We start from the raw sequence: 12,730 nt of genomic DNA on the forward strand, positions 1-12,730 counted from the left end.
CTCCTTCCCTCCCTCCCTCCCTCCCTCCCTCCCTCCACCCTTCTCCTTTCCATTCTAAAATCAAACTAAATTCACATTATTCATATATTTATATGTTCCTATGAGCCAGTGTGACAAATAATTCCAGTACAATTTTATGGTTATTGCATATAATTTTCCATATGCAACTGATAGAATCCACTAATCATGTCCAAAAAAAGTTTATGTGTGTGGTATGGCACGAGAACACATCTGGACTGCTCAGGGAGAAAGCAACAAGCAGAACAGCAGAATAGAGTTGGAGAAATTTTGTACATTGCAATGGGCATAGGACAAAAGGACATTTAAAAGTCTGGTGACAAATCTGAATCAAGCCAAGTATGAGATGTCCTCTCAGATCCATACCCCTCTTTGGACCTCAAGCATGTGTGTTCAGCTCAGTCGAGGCCTATGGTCCATGGGGAAGTCTCCTTGGCTCCCTAGAGACCTCAAACTCAAGTGACCCTCAGGAAAGGGAGTCATATTTCCCAGGCTTTTAAAGGGAGAATCTCAGTTCCACAGCCGCCAACAGTCTTTCTGGCAACCTTTCACCTGCTCCTTTAAGAACATAGCACTGGTATTAGAATGTCATGGGCTGCAAGGAAGGGCATCCCTGCACACTGTGGGGACAGGGACATGCTGTCTGAAATGAGAGGAGCTCCGTCAAGCTCTAACCTGTGTGTGTGTGCCAGACCTGTTGGTGTCAGCTCAATGACTAATCTTCTCTTCTTCCTTCCTGGCAAAGCCGGCCTCCTATGCCAATGGCTAAAATGCTCTACAGCCACTTGCCCAGTATCCCTTGTGGCTACAGGTGGCCACGTGACCCATTTCTGTTTAAGGAGAAGACTAGAAAGAGGCTCTGAGTACCATTTCCTATCCTGGTGGAAAGGGTGGCTGCAGCAAGAGAATTCTCAGCCCCCCTGTGCCTTCCCGTGGTCTTGGCACTGTAAGTGATGCGTGGACCTGCAGGAGCCGTCTTGCCACCACAAGATGCCTGGAGATTAGAAACCGGCAAGTCAAGGATGGGAGTGAGGAAGGATAGATAGAGCCAATGTCCTTCATATTATGATGAAGCTCCTGACCCAACCCTGGGACCCAGACTCCCCGAGTTCTTATGCTGGGCGATGACTTTTACAGGGTGTTTTTTAAGTCTTTGTCAAGTATTCTGTTACCTGCCCTTTAAAGAATCCTAACTGAAACACACATTATATAACTTTGTCATCTAAAAAGCGAGGTTAACACCACCTAGAAGAGTTGGGAATAATGAAATAACATGATCAATGGGAGTCACCTGACCTAATGCTACCTCAAAGTAGGTGCTCAGTATATTTTACTTAATGTGACAAAAAAAAAAAAAATTGGGACAGTGAATATTGCCACAAAAATATTGATGAACTTTCTAATGTGTTGTTTATTATTAAAATGCATTTACACATAACCCACATTTATGTATTCTTTTCTCCTAAGATCCTTTTCTTTTTGTTTGCGAGGGAGCAGGCTATCCCCCCCATTTCTCTGGGGAGGGAGATTGATCAAGGTAGAGTTTAAAGGCTCCCAAAACAGCCTGTTCCCTCACAATGGCTCTCCGTGTAAGAACATGCTCACAGCTGTCTCTGCTGAGTGAAGCCCCCTCATGTCAGGTTGTCCCGATAACATTTCCCAGGCTGTACCAGCATCAGCAGGCCCCAGGCTTAGCCTGAGCCTGCAACAAGTTGCTCACCAACTGAATGGAAAAATATTGTGAAACCCGTTTTCCTCCCAGATCGGGGAAATGCACTCGCTAGTAAAAGCCGTCTCTCCTTTGTGTCCCTTCTCTTTGTCCCCTCTGAAGTGGTTGCTCTCACAGACTCCTAGAGAGCTGCTGAAATCGCCTTTATTTCTCGGCCTCTTAGGAAGCAATCCATTTGTCTCTGAAAACCACCCTCCGCTGTCAGGCCGACGGTGGCTCCTGCCGTCTCCTCTCTGTCTTCGAGGGCCCTTGAGGAGGCTGGGCTCTCCCGATTCCAAAGGGGCAGCAAGCAGCGGGCCTTTGCTGCTAAAGTGTCCGAGCCGAGTGCTGCTGCGTCTTCCTTCCTCCTCAAGAAAGTTTGCCAAATGGCCCTTCCTGCCGGGGAAACTTCCCAGAGGGGTGCAATCCACAGCTTCGTGGGTGTCCCTCTTATCTAGATTTTGGCAGTGCCCTGCACGTCAGACACAGAGGCCCACCGCTTTGGTTAGGGGGTGTGGGGGCTGGTCCTGCAGAGGCTGGTCCTGCCCGGGGCATGCTGCTGGGGAAAGGGATGCAGACCCACACTTGCCAGGCTGGCTGAGGTCATACGATCCTAGCATCTCACTCAATTCAGAAGGCAAGTATTGCTCCAAATACAGGCTTCACAAGTGGTGTGAACCCCTGGAGGCAGAGGCTCGATACTTCCTAGAGTAGGGGTGTCGAACTCAATCAGAGAAGGGGCCAAAATCTAAAATCCAGCCTAAATCGCGGACCGAATGGTTTACTGAACAGTCATAAACTGACAATGTCATAAACTGACAGCGGAGTGCAGTGATGACAGCGCGGTGCGGGCCACATTGCAAGGCCTGACGGGCTGGATTTGGCCCGCGGGCCTTGTGTTTGACACATGTGTCCTAGAGCATTCTGCAACATATCTGGTCAAGCAAAGTGACTCGCTGGAGAGCGGCAGTGAAGCATGGCTCAACCAGAAGGTTGTCTGAATGTGAATCTTGCTGCTGTCCCTTACTAGCTATGTGCCCCTTGATATCATAAATTAAAAGTTCATTCCAAGATTTTGGTTTATCTTAAATTTTATGGTAGCCAAATAGAATGCATTCATTCATATATATTCATTAATATATACATTGTTTTGGCCTTAAAAGTATTATTTCTTCCCTCCAGTGTAATTTAAAAAAAGACAGGACTACTTAAGGAAATGTACAGAATAAAAAGCTCACTTTCAGGTTAGTTGGAACTTATGAGTTAAAATGAATTTTGATTCAAGCAGGCTCAATCACTATTGATTGAATCAGAAAGGTGATGGTTCTAGTATTGTGATGGATGGGGAGGAGGCAGACTTACTCCCAGTCCATCTCCCTAAGCACACAACACACACATGAGGCTGGGACATGAGTTGAGGGCAGGGTTGATAAAACCACGGTCCCCGGAGTTCAAAGTTGGTGGAAGTTAATGTGGAAAGATGTCAGGGCAGCAGTGGGGTTTCCAGTGAGCCCTGAGGGATGGTTAAGGATTTAACCAGATGGAAGGAAGAGAGGACAGGGCATCCAAGGTGAGGGAGAGGCTGTGCCAAAGCTGGACTTGCCAGCCTCTGAGATCAATAGGCCAGAAGTAGAGCATTCTACAGGGCACTCATTGCAGTGAGCGGGTGTGTCCCGGAGGTGAGCATTCAGAAAACACATTCAGAATAAAAGGTAGCCAGGACTTGGAGAGTGTTAGGACAAGAGTGACAGAATGAAACAGATGGGATCCCAAAAGCTCCGGGTAGAGTGAGAAGTTAGGGCTTTGCTGACAGACAAAATGGCAGTGGTGTTGCATTTAATTGAGTTTTTGAAATTCCCCTGTGAGTGTGACAGTTGGAGGAAGAGCTAGCTTGTGGAGAGGGGGGAATAAGTGGTGATGAATTTATTTTTCCATCTTTATTTTGGTCTGAGCTCTAAGCATAGATAACCACATCTGACATTTCTACATCTCTTTCCCTTCTCAGTGGAGGCCTAATATGAATCCCTTATCTCATTTCATCCTGTGCATAATTGGCTTGTTAGGTAAGGAATGGGTAGATTTCAAGCTTGTGGAAGTACAAACTTTTATGTTTTTAGAACTATTTAAAAACAAAATCCAGCCCTGACTGGTTTGGCTCAGTGGATAGAACGTCGGCCTGTGGACTGAAGGGTCCCAGATTTGATTCCTGTCAAGGGCATGTACCTTGGTTGTGGGCACATCCCCAGTAGTGGGGTGTGTGTGTGTGTGTGTGTGTGGTATGTGAAGGAGGCAGCTGATATATGTTTCTCTTGCATCAATGTTTCTAACTCTTTCCCTCTCCCTTCCTCTTTCTGTAAAAAATTACCGTGTTTTCCCGAAAATAAGACATCCTCCAAAAATAAGGCCTACTTACAAGTTTCCTTCTGAGTGAAATATAAGGCATCCCCCCGAAAATAAGGCCCCCTAGGCTAAACATGAGAGATTTGGTCCACTGATTCTGAAAGAAATGGAGTCACAAGAAATTCACCAGGAAATTCAGGAATTGGATTGTTATGATGATGTTCCAGAAAATGATGACATGATTGTCATTGAATAAATGAGTAAATTCTTGATACTGTAGGATTCACAGTTTGGTTTGTGTTGACAACTATCGTACCGTATACAGGTAATAAATTTCCTTGATTTTCATTTAACAATAAATGTGTACCATATTTTTCTTCATGGAAAAATAAGACATCCCCTGAAAATAAGACCTAACGCATCTTAGGAGCAAAAATTAATATAAGACACTGTCCTATTTTCGGGGAAACAAACAAACAAAAAACCCATATAAGAACCTACTGTGTATCCCTTTCACAGGAGGAAAAACCCAAGTCATAAGGAAGTAGAAGAGAGTGTGCCCAGGGAAACCACTGGTGAGCAGTGGAGTTGGGACCAGTTTGTCTCTCAGGGCGACACTTCTACCCACTAATCAACACTCGGTCCTGGAGAGGGTGAGAATTCTCTAAGAGCCAAGATGATACTTACCATCTGAGTAAAAATAAATAAATAAATAAATAAAAATGAGCGAAGTAGTAGAATAAAAGCCATCCACTCTCATCCTCTCCCCCCAACCCAAACACAGAGAGTTATCAACAAATAAATAAAAAGTCAACGCTTGTGCAGAAATCCTTCAAAAGTCCAGGAAAAATGCAGATGCTCAAAGCAGAGGCTAGTAGCTCCAGTAAATGCCCCCAACTCTCTGACCCCAAGAGACCAACAGACTCTATGGCAGCAGTCTTTCCTGGACTGGCCACAACAAGGCACATGGAATCCAGCAAGATGAGCATTGTAGGAAACAGAGTGGTGACTACTTAATTCCAGTTCCGCTGCGACAGCTCGGTTGTAAGCTTTCGCTTTTTCTCACCTGGACTATTGTTGGTGTCTTGGCAAGCCCCTTCTGTTCATCTGTCATGCTTTTACTGTCTATTCACAGCACAGAAACGCATTTATTTTCCCACCCACCAGCTGTGATTCTCAAACCGCCCTTTATGCTCAGGCAGTTATACCTGTGTTCTGTTTCATCAGAGAATTCAATTTAAACTTTTAGTGCCAGTGGTTAAAATACCTCCTTCATACATAACACATCCACATAGTTTTAATTCACATTTGTGTTTCTGTTCACACCTCGCATCCTTTAATTGATTTATTTGTTAGCTAGGCCATCTGTAGATTTTAAGTACCGAGCTTTCACAAATGACTTTTCTTCCCCCTCCTCAGAGTTGTTTTGAAAACGATTTCCCTCACCTTATTGCAATGAAAGCTGTGCAACATTCTCGTCTTCTTCCGGAGTTGAACATTTTTATAGTGTTGCCTTCTTGTATCTTTATCCAAATTAGATTGTTACCCGTCTGGGCATACACAGCCATAACTCTCAAATTGCAGAGATAATCTATTTGTGTGGTAGCTCACGGGAAGGAGACCTCTGACTTGAGCTCTGTGATCTGCTCCATAAAAAAAAAAAATAAAAAATAAAAATAAAATAAAAAATCCAAGTCTCACTGGAGTAAAAGCAGTTCTTGGCTCTTGGGGCTGGTTGGAGAGCAACCAGGTTGTGAATGTGCAGGAGCCCCCTAACCAGCCGAGAGTGTGTGTATGAGAACAGTCCTCCTCCAGCTTACAACCCATCACTTTTGAACAAAAGGTTCTTTTCATCTCGGTATACATTGCCCCTAGCCTGAAGCCTGGAGTCTGTAGGTGATCAATAAATGACTGTTAGATGAGGAAAGTATAAATTCAGGTTAGTTAGTTTACCAATCTAAAACAAGATGTGGCCGAAACTGGTTTGGCTCAGTGGATAAATAGTCGGCCTGCGGATTCAAGGGTCCCAGGTTTGATTCCGATGAAGGGCATGTTCACCGGAATCAGGGTGCAGGAGGTGGCTGATCGATGTTTCTCTCTCATTGATGTTTCTAGCTCTCTATCCCTCTCTGTAAAAAATCAATAAAATATATTTTAAGAAAAAGAAGAAAAAAAAAGATGTGGCCATGTTCCCCATGGGACAGGGAACACAGAGAAAAGTCCTCTTTCTTTTGAATTCATTCAACATCTTTAATGTCTTGAGAGTATTATGACCTCTCAGAAGGGAAGACCATTCACCAGTATTCCTCTTTACTTTTGCCTATACATTTTTCTATGGCGTCATCTCTTTAATTTTTCCCTTAAGTGGTATGACTGTGGATGATGAGAGTGAGGGTCCTTTGCCTTTGATAGCCGAGAGTGTAGAATTAGTCAAATGTCTTTAAAAAAAAAAAAAAACCAAACATTTTATTGATGTTTTTACAGAGAAGAAGGAAGAGGGGTAGAGAGTTAGAAACATCAATCAGCTGCCTCCACACACTCCCCACTGGGGATGTGCCCACAACAAAGGTACATGCCTTTGACTGGAATCAAACCCGGGACCCTTCAGTCCATAGGCCGATACTCTATCCACTGAGCCAAACTGGTTAGGGCAGTCAAATATCTTATTAAAAATACATTTGTGTACAGACAAGTTTTACGCTTTTGTCCTCTTAAAGATCTTTGCTCCAAATATTTAACTATACTGGAAAAATCAATCTCACAATACTCTTTCCATGCCTATAAATCTATCAAGATCAATGGTTCTTATCTTGGCTGCACACTGCAATCACCTGGGGAGCTGTAAAGCATAGTGATGCCTGGGCAAGCCAAGGAGAGAAATTGCCGAAGAGATCAAACCTGCTGACACTTTGCTTGGACATCTAGCCTCCAGAATGTTTTACAGAGAAATCAGAGGAGGGAAAGAAAAAGGTGCATACGATCCATCTTAAAACCATTTGTGAGAAATGATTGAGAGTTATTCCCATTGCTGCTGGATTCCCCTATCAAAACTTGCATCTCTGGCCTGGCTGGTATGGCTCAGTGGTTGAGCATTGACCCATGAACCAAGAGGTCACCAGTTTGATACCTGGTCAAGGCACATGCCCTGGTTGCAGACTCAATCCTCATAATGTGGCATGCAGGAGGCAGCTAGTCAATGTTTCTCTCTCATTGATTTTTTTTATCTTTCCCTCTCCCTCTCTGAAATCAATTAAAATATTAAAAAAGGAAATATAATATTCTTAAAAAAAAAACGCCACAAAACAGCTACATCTCTGATACTTTCCCATTTGACTAATGTCCTAAAACCCAAAAGAAGATGGATGAAAGAGGTCTTTTAAGACCCAACCTTGTTGTTCAAAACCAGTGTTCAAATCCTGTATTGATTTACTGCACTGTACTTTCTATATTTATAAGACTAGTATACCAGCAAGTTCAGAAATATTCTAATGAACTCTGAAATGTTAGTTCCGTTTAAATATGAATCTGAAACATTGAAGGGGAATTTTTTAAAAATCTTGGCTTACCTAGAATTTCTCATAAGACAACTAAGGGAATGTACTTTAAATCCTTAGGACTTTATAATGAGGGGTTAGAAGTCCCAACGTATGCTTGGGGCTATGTTAAATTAGCTTAAAACAGACCACTCAACCTACTGAAAACAACTAGGAAAATCAAATCTAATATATATTAGAAATCTGTTTGAAGGCACTGAAGAGTTACCAAGGCAACTGAAGTTTGAAGGGTCAGTATTTTCAGCCTAAGGCATGAGCCTGACATTTTGTGCTGCATTTATGCTTGGGCCATTGGCTGATTTGAATACTGCCAGGAGATGCTGAGGCCACATGGTCAATCTTACACATGTCAGAGTAATTAGAAAGGACCTCAGGTCCTCACCAGGTGGGAGGAAGCTAGTAAACACCCAGTGTTTATTTTCTTATTAAACACATATTATTATATGTTGAACATTTTTATTAATAGGAGTCAACCCACAACTAGAGCCCCAAATATTTGGGAATTAGTTTTAGTCAAGAAGAAAAGGATTACTCCCCACGTGGTGTTATAGAGTTAAAAAGAAGCTGATTTCTACTTCATTTCTCACCTCCAAATAAATCACAGATGAATAAAAGATCTAAACCTAAAACAAATAAAGCTGTATATATTCTAGAACAAAATATGAATGCTTCCTTTTAGTATTTTGGCAGTGCAAACAGCTTACAAGTATAAAAGTAAAACATATATTCACCTATGTAAAAACTGTTGTATGATCAAAATGCCATAAGAGAATCAAAAATCAAGCTCGGAATCTCTGAGAGGATCCATCTGTGATGCCAGATGAGGCAGAAATACACCAGCCTTGGCACAGAGTGAATCTGTTTAATCAGTTCCTCTTTTTAAAAAGTGCTGTGATGGGCCCCTACCTTAAATGGCAGTGAAGACTCTAGAGAAGGATTTCCCAATTCTTAGGAAGACTTGGAGGCCAAATCAGAGTCTAGGTGTGGACAGGTTAGAGGTTTGTATGAACAACCCAGACTTCTGTTGGCACCCATGAAAATTGCCAAAGTTGAGCCTGAAATAGAATACTTCTCCTTACCCATAAAAGGAGAAACCCAGATGGGAAAATGGTATATTCTCAATTGGTAACAGTGATCTGCTACAAAAAAAAAAAAAAAAAAAAAAACGAATTTTCTCTGGCAATGTAAAACTATGATATTTTACATACTGTTTGTTCCCCCCCCCCCCCAAAAAAAAAGAAAATCTGCTCCCACTTATATACCTGATATAAGAGAAGTGCTCATATTGAAAATCTGTGTAAAACTGGGCAAACATAAAAGGGCATGTATATACTAGTAGATGTGGATAGGGGATAGGGGAAGGGTGGAGTTGGGAAACAAGAGTTTGATAAAAGGGTAGAAACTTTCAGATATAAGATAAATACATTTTGAGGATGGTGACTATGATAATACTATATTGAATAATTGGAATTTGCCAAGAGAATAGAACTTAAGCATTCTTTCCAAAAAGAATACTTTAAAAAGGTAAGGGAATAAACTACCCCCTACCCAAAGACATTGATTTCTGGATTCCACCCCAGGATTCTGATTTCATTCATCTGGGATGTGGCTTTGGCATAGGGAAATTTAATCTTTCTCCAGTCCACTCCAATGTGCAGCCAGCTTTGAGAACTGCTGATATAGAGTATTATTTGTAAACTAGAGACCTGGTGCTCAAATTCGTTCACGGGTGGGGTCCCTTGTCCTGGCCAGCAGTTGGGGCCAACCAGGGCTGTCTCACCCAGTCTTGCTCAGGCTGGCCGTGGGGAGGTTGACTGTGGAAGCACATTGACCATCTGGCTGGCAGGGGGAGGGACCACAGGAGATTGGCCAGACACAGGAGGTTGGCTGTGGAAGCGCACACTGACCATCAGGGGGCAGCTCCTTCAATGAGCGTCTTCCCCCTGGTGGTCAGTGCATGTCACAGTGACCAGCCAACCGGTCGTTCAGTCTCTTAGGCTTTTATATATATAGATACTCAAAAGGCTATAACTCTACGTAGAGCATAATACATTGTATTTTATATCAGTATTGCTATTTTTGAAGTTTTTCATATTAAAACACTCATAACGACTATCACTAAACTGCACAGTGTAATATTTTTCTGCATCAGTGACAGATCATGTGGAAAACATATTAAATGTGCAGATTTTAGACTCCACCTTAGAGATTCAGATTTGGTATATTTGCAGTAAATCCAAACTTCTGCATTTTCCTAAGTGCTCCCAAGTGATTCTTGAAGTTGAAGTGCCTCAAAAAGATGTCTGGAAAAGTTAATACAGGAGTCACAGTAGAGTAAGACCTCAAAGGACAGAGGAAATACAGATTTAAATTTTCTACCAGTTTTTGGAATGCAAATTACATATTGATGGCAGTAAGAATTTTTGGCAAATAAGTATGAACCATCAGTGTAACATTTATTGATGTAGATGTCTTAGTGCACAGTGTCAACTTCATGTAAAACTATAAACAATATGAAATTAAATAAATCTATTAACTCTAATTCTTTTAGTTACAAACATGTGAAAGTATTCAAGACTGCTACCATGTTAAAAAATACATATATAAACACACATCTAGAATACCTTTAATTTAGGCATTTAAAAAAATCAATCCTTTGTCCATTCATATTTTAAAGGAACAGAAAAAATTTAAGGCAACCAGTTATGGACAAATTTAAGAACACCAGGGATAACAAATTCTTTGAGCTTTAGGACAAGCACACATTTTATTTTAAGGTTGAAAGACTCCTCTATCTAGCTTAAACTTCCTTGGGAATTTAAGGAAATGAATTACTTAAACTGGAGCTACATCAAAATGTCAAGTTAACACATCTTGGCTTGTAATGGTGCCAAGGGATCTAATGTCTCAATGATCAGGGCCTTTGGTTTCCAAATCATGTTAAAGGTAATGTCATTACCAGGATGCTGGCACTTTCATTTTATCTTTTTCCCAGCTCTTTCCTATCTGTGCTAAGACCTGACAAGATCACATTGCAATGAACAGAAATGGTGGAAAACAGACAAAATAGCTGCAAAGAAAAAATGTCAACACGGTCCACAAATTCGGAAAAATTTAAATGAATATCCTATATATAAAAGGGTAATATGCAAATGGACCCTAATGGTGGAATGACCAGTTGCTATGACAGGCACTGACCACCAGGGGCAGATGCTCAATGCAGGTGCTGTTCCCTGGTGGTTAGTGTGCTTCCACAGGGGTAGCACAGCTCAGCCAGAAGCCGACTTATGCCTGGCCAGAGCAGCAGGTGGGGTGGGAGCCTCTCTCATCTCCTCTGTAGCGTTAAAGGTGTCTGACTAACGGCTTAGGCTTAAGGGCTCCTGGGCTGCCAGAGGGATGTCTGACTGCCAGCTTTAGCTCAATCCCCTAGGGAGCGGCACTAACAGCTTAGGCCCAATCTCCCAGGGAGCGGGTCTAAGCTGGCAGGTGGACATCCCCCAAGGGGTCTGGACTGTGAGAGGGCACAGGCCAGGCTGACGGACCCTCCCTTCCCCCTTCACCGAATGCACAAATTTTCATGCACTGGGCCTCTAGTTTTCTCATAATAATCAATGATGCATTTGTTGTTTTTTGTAATATTTTCTTGTTTGTTTTTGCGACTTGAATACCTCATATCTGACAGTATTATGTAACCAAGAACATCAATGCAGTATGGTTGCCATTATCTGGTTTTCTTGCGAATTTTCCTGGTAAGTGCTCTTTCTTTCAAATAACATGTGTTCCCTGGTCAGGAGCTTTTCCATGAGTCCCACACCCACTAGTTGGCCACAGAGATGGACTTATAACGTAGGTTTAGAACAGTCTAACCATAGCATCCATTTATACACTTGTTCCAAAGTTTTGGTTATTTGGCTCAAGCTGTGCTAATCAGGATCCATTTGAGTTCAGTTTACAGTGGGGGCGTGACCCAGCCTTTGGGGCATCTGCAGAAAAGAGGGGAAAGGAAGCCAGTGGAAGGAGAAAGCGTTTGCAGTAAGAGAATGGAGCACCAGAAATGTGGGGTGGGCATAGAGAACCTGGGGTGTTACATCTGGGTTCTAATTCCTGAAGCCCTGGTGCCTGCAGCTTTTGATTCTGTGAGATCTTCTCAAGCCTCTTTTCTTGCTCCAGGAACTAATAAATCCCCTTTTTTACTTAAGCCATCTTGAATGGGTTTCTAACATTTGTAACTAGAATTTCAACATACACTATCAAATCCATAAATCCCACCTATCATTTTATAGACAAGAAAACCAAGATTAACTTGCCCAAGGCCACACATCATGACTGAATTATTTCTTTGCTCTCCCATCTATTGGCATGTACGCCTCAAGAAAAAGCTGAAACTTAGTGTGGTTTGTGTGTTTCATAATTCCCCATGCATTCATAGCCGGACCCTAGCAGACTTGTGCGTGACTGGATAAACCAGTGTCAGTTCTAAGGGCTGAAAACACACCTCCCAGAATTTGGGGCTACAGCTCTGTTAGCTGAGTGTAGCTGCATTGATGAGTGCTCCACAGTAGAGACATTCTTTATTGAACCAAGGCCCAAATGGTGAGATTTCCACACTGAATGATCTCAGGAGTTGAGTGTGATAATTGAAACAACTAAAAATTAGGTTACGATTTTTTTTTTTTATAACTGCTTTAGTAGTTGTCAATACCCACTCAATTTATAATAGTAACCAATAATCCACTGTACAAAGAACATATTAGTTAACACCTATAAAACCCTGGTTGTCCAGCTGGTGATAGCTAAATACACTATATCTTAGGTACTACAGATTACAGGGGTATTGGTCCTAATTCGTGCTGTCATAGCTTCATATACCTTTACCTTCTGCCCTGTGACTACAGTGCTTCCCTGAGCAATCAGCTCCCAGCTGATTAACATGGCTTACTGGGAGAACTTGCTTTGACGAATGTATAGAGGGTAAAACGATGCCCACATGGTTTTGCTTCGCTTCTTAGAATTCTACTTGTGGGAATCTGCACAGGTTAAAATGAAATTTTACCCATTTTTTTGAATATGCAATATTTGCACATACAGCAGCATTCCAAAGGAACCAGAG

The sequence above is a fragment of the Pipistrellus hanaki genome (genome assembly GCF_964339955.1).
Source record: "Pipistrellus hanaki genome assembly, chromosome: 17".
Lineage (NCBI taxonomy): Eukaryota > Metazoa > Chordata > Mammalia > Chiroptera > Vespertilionidae > Pipistrellus > Pipistrellus hanaki.